Source organism: Oratosquilla oratoria, chromosome 16 (genome assembly GCF_046742065.1).
Source record: "Oratosquilla oratoria isolate Oo_2021 chromosome 16, ASM4674206v1, whole genome shotgun sequence".
In the NCBI taxonomy this organism is placed as follows: domain Eukaryota; kingdom Metazoa; phylum Arthropoda; class Malacostraca; order Stomatopoda; family Squillidae; genus Oratosquilla; species Oratosquilla oratoria.
Window position 1 is genome coordinate 37,594,901 of NC_134792.1, and position 5,000 is coordinate 37,599,900.

General features: G+C 41.5%; 1 protein-coding gene across 1 annotated transcript in view; it reads left to right on the forward strand.

Annotated features, from left to right (window-relative positions):
- Positions 1–5,000, forward strand: part of LOC143033750 (cuticle protein AMP4-like) — an 11,693-nt gene that overhangs the window by 3,157 nt on the left and 3,536 nt on the right. The window lies entirely within an intron of this gene.

Genomic DNA, 5,000 nt, shown 5'->3' on the forward strand with positions numbered 1-5,000 from the left:
GTGGGGTAAGAGTATTACATAAAATTTTGAAAACAATAAAAAGATGTTTTGGAAGAAAATGAAAAGAGAAAGAGGAGGCGAATCAAGTAGAGAAGTAAAGGTAAAAGATACAGATGGAGAGATGACAATGGAAGAGAAGGCAGTGAGAAGGAGGTGGGCAGAGTATTTTAGGGAATTGCTAAATGTGCAGGAGGATAGGTAGGGAAAGGTAGTTACAGTGGGAAGCGCTAAAAATGAGAGTGATGAGTGAGGAAAATGGAGGAGAAATAGGGAAGGATGAAATGAAACCAGCTGTTAAGATGATGAAAGCAGGTCTGGATGGATGCCATGCAGAATGTCTGAAGAAAGAAGGTACAGTTATGGTGGACTGGTTGGTGAGGTTATTTAATGTTTGTTTAGGAGAGGGTACAGTCCCGGAGGACTGGAGTAGTGTCTGTATAGTTCCACTTTACAAGGGAAAGGGGAACAAATGTGAGTGTAATAGTTTGAGAGGGATCAGCTTGTTGAGTGTAGTTAGGAGAGGAACAGAGGGAGTAATTGGTGAGGAACAGTGTGGGTTTAGGACAGGTAGGGGTTGTGTAGATCAGATTTTTGTGGTAAGACAGATATGTGAGAAAGCTATAGGAAAAGGTAAGGTTGTATTTTGGGTTTTTATGGATCTGGAAAAGGCTTACGACAGGGTAGACAGGAAGGTACTGTGGGAGGTACTGCAGATATATGGGATAGGAGGAAAGCTGTTAAGAGCAGTCTAGAGTTTTTACGAGAGTAGTAGAGCTTATGTTAGCATTAGAAATGGAGAGAGTGAATGGTTTGAGGTAAAGGTGGGACTTCGTCAGGTATGTGTTATGTCGCCCTGGCTGTTCAATCTTTACATGGATGGGGTAGTGCGAGAGGTGAATGTAAGGGTGGTGGGTCAGGAGTTGGAGATGATTAAAGAAAATGGAGAAAAGTGGGAGGTGAGCCAGTTGTTGTTTGCTGACGACACTGCGCTTGTAGCAGGGTATGAGAAGGGATTGAGGAAGTTAGTGACAGAGTTTGAGAAGGTGTGTGAAAGAAGGAAGCTGAAGATAAATGTGGGTAAAAGTAAGGTGATAAGATGTACAAGGGGAGAGAGTGACAGCAGGCTGGAAGTGAGCATTAAAGGTGAAAGACTGGAGGAAGTGGATAGTTTTAGATACTTGGGTGCGAATGTGGCAGGAAAGGGAGGGGTGGGGGTGGAGGTAGAATGTAGGTTGAGAGAAGAGAGTAAATGCCTTGGTGGATTAAAGGGTGTAATGAGGAATAGACATCCGGGAATGGATGCTAAGAGGAGGATACATGAAGGAGTGATTGTGCCAACAGCATTGTACGGGGCAGAAACATGGAACATGAGAAAGGAAGAGAAAAGGAGTTTGAATGTGTTTGAGATGAGATGTCTGAGAAGTATGATAGGGGTTACTAGGCTAGATAGCGTGAGAAATGAGGAAGTGAGGAGGAGAACAGGGGGTGGAAACGGAACTGGGAGATAGGGTTGATGAAAGAGTATAAGCATCGTTTGGACACATGGAAAGAATGAGTGAAGAAATATTAGTAAAAGAAGTGTGGAAGGCAGAGGTGGAAGGAGTGAATATGAGGGGGCGTTCTATGATGAGATGGATGGATGGAGTGAAAGGGGCTTTACAAAAGAGAGGAATGTCTGTGGAGGAAGGACGGGAGAGGAAGGAAGATAGGGGTGAATGGAGAGGGGTTGTGTATAGATGATGCTGTGTTGCATGAGGGGGAGTGGGTGGGCGGTAGGGGTGAGGAAGTATGTATGAGAAAAAAAAATTGACGCAGCCCGAGGCGATTTCTCCCCGTCTTCTCCTTTTTTGCATGAGGGGACGGAGAGGAGGGGGGGGGCGCCGAATTTATGAAGCGGCCTTGATGTAGATGTGCTGTGTCTTGCGACACTGCTTCTGACCCAGGTCAGTGGACAGGATGTAGGGATGACCCGTCATCCAGTAGGTGCCACATATGAGGAAGGGAAGAGGGTGGAGGGGAATGGATTATATAGGAAATGTAATGGGTGCGAGTGGTTTCTATGCCTTTTTCTTTTTGGCTAACCCCCGTGTAGCGGAAAAAGCCTTTGGTGTATGTGTGTACAAAACAGTAATGGTCATGAATAGTTGCTGGAACAGCTGTTGGTATAAAATGAACTGAAATTGTGACGCTCTCGCATATTCCTCTATAGTGTGAACTTAAAATAATTGACAACACATGTTCATAATAGCATAAATACCTGGTGTTTCCCGTCAACAAATGGTTACTTTATACTCTATGTTGAGTTGTATGAAAACCCATCTGATAACAGTAGATAACAGTATTGCTGGAATTATTATTATGGTATTATATATATATATATATATATATATATATATATATATGTATATAAATATATACATATATGTATACACACACACACACACACACACACATATATATATATATATATATATATATATATATATATAAATATACATATATGTATACACACACAGACGCACACAAACATATATATATATATATATATATGTGTGTGTGTGTGTGTGTGTGTGTGTGTGTGCGTATGTGTGTATGTATGTATGTATATCACTTAGACAAAATGTAGGGGCACATTTGTAAAAATAACCACGAAGAACCCACAGTCGGAATAAAAAACAACTTAGAAGAAAGTATAACTTCTATATTTCGGCTAATAGCTACAGTCCTCTTCAGGAAAGTACAGGTTACAAGAAAAAATAGATATAAATACAATCGCGATTTAAGTAGGAGAACAAACATAGCTAAAAACATGACAATCCGTCGCGCAGCGCGGAGTCAGAAGGGGGGGGGGGAGTATATGTGGTGTGAGGCCAGAAGGGATGCGCGGTCAGAGGTGCCAGAGGAGCGGGGTTAGGAGGATAAAGATTTTTAGGCAAACGGCTCACAGCTAGCCGTAAGATTATGTCCAGGGACCATTGACCTATGTAGATGTTTAAGTTCGGAAATTCTTCTATTAAGGTGGATTCAACAATTTTTCTCCTGAAGCTGCAGTTGGACTAAAAAAAAAAAAATTGTCCTTGTCCAAGTCAAGACTATGATTTTTGGTGCTGACATGATGGAACACAGCTGAATTTTCATGGGCATATCTGATGGATCTTTTGTGTTCCGTTAACCTGGTGTTAAGATCCCTCCCGGTATAGTCATGATACACCAAATCACAATCTTTACATGGTAGGATATAAACTCCTGGAGCCTCAGTTCCCTTTAACCTCTGGTGGACATTAATGATTTGTTTGTGTACAGTGTTAGGGTAATTGCACGAGGGAAGTAAAGGTACAGTAGATGTTTGAGTAGTATGCTGCAGGTGTAGATCGTTTATTTGTTTTCCCTTCAGTTACTTGTGCTTGGGTGACGAAATGAGATAATCGAGATTGGATAGGGGCCCATGTATGGGACAGGGCTCCCACCACCTTCATATAATCTTATATGAGCAGGACTCCGACCTCCATATACAAATGCTCCATTGGAGTGGACCTGGTGCATCTTGATATGATTTTCGACGCTTTGTTTTGTATTGTTTGAAGTATATATATGTTTATCAAACCGATTGATGGGAACCAAGAAGTGGAGGCGAGGGCTGAACAACATGCATCAAAAGTGAGACTCAGGACTTTAAGGTTCTTTTATCGATGGAAGGCTTTGGCTGCTTACTTTTACATGGTTTTCTGGAGTGATCAATGTTACCGATGATTACAAAGTGTATATTTCTTTTCTATATTTCTAAGACAATGTTCTACTTTGTCTCACGCTGGATGTTCTTAGGTGAATTAGTGGTCGAGATTGATACAACTGTACACCATCAAGCCATTTGTGTGTCTATTTTTGTGTAGGTGTGTGTGTGTGTGTGTGTGTGTGTGTGTGTGTGTGTGTGTGTGTGTGTGTGTGTGTGTGTGTGTGTGTGTGTGTGTGTGTGTATGTGTGCATGTGTGTGTGTGTGTGTGTGTGTGTGTGTGTGTGCGTGTGTGTGTGTGTGTGTGTGTGTGTGTGTGTGTGTGTGTGTGTTCGTGTGTGTGTGTGTGTGTGTGTGTGTGTGTGTGTGTGTGTGTGTGTGTGTGTGTGTGTGTGTGTGTGTGTGTGTGTGTGTGTGTGTGTGTGTGTGTGTGTGTTTCACCTTGGTCTTGGGATCACGTGTTGAACTCATGATTGACAGCTATTTCCCTCCCGGAAGAGAGCTCAGAGCTCGTATCACCGATCTATGGGTAATGCTATGACCTTACACGCACACACACACCCAACTCCCCGCCCATGAGGGTTGGAGTAACGACTCGAAGCGCAGGGCCTGACGGTTGGCATCCAAGAATCTTAAAAGAAATGAAAAACGAGATTGTTGTTCCATTAGAAATTATTTTCAAGAAATCCATCATATCCGGAGATGTCCCAAGAGAATGGAAGCTAGCTAACGTTACTCCTCACATTCATAAAAGGTGACAAAAAGAAACAAAATAACTATAGGCCTATAAGTTTGACTTCAATCGTACGAAAAATAATAGAGACTATCATCAGAGATGCTATCGAACATCATTTAGTAAGTAACTGTTTGATAAATGATAGCCAGCACGGTCTCAGACGGAAACGTTCTTGCGTGACTAACTTACTCGAATTCTACACCACAGTTATCTCGAATTATGACAAAAGAAACAATATAGATTTAATATATCTACACTTTACAAAAGCTTCTGATACCGTCCCCCACGAAAGACTACTTACAATATTTAGCTTCACACGGAATAAGTGGAAGTCTATTTGTTGTTTTAAATGGCAAAACTTCTAGATGGAAAAATGTTACAAGTGGAGTTCCTCAGGGTTCCGTTTTTGGGCTACTTCTATTCATAGTATATATAAATTATATAGAACATGGACTAAAATCTACTGTTTCCAAATTTGCTGATGATATAAAAATGTGCGGAATGGCAGATGATCACTTAAATCGATTAGATATT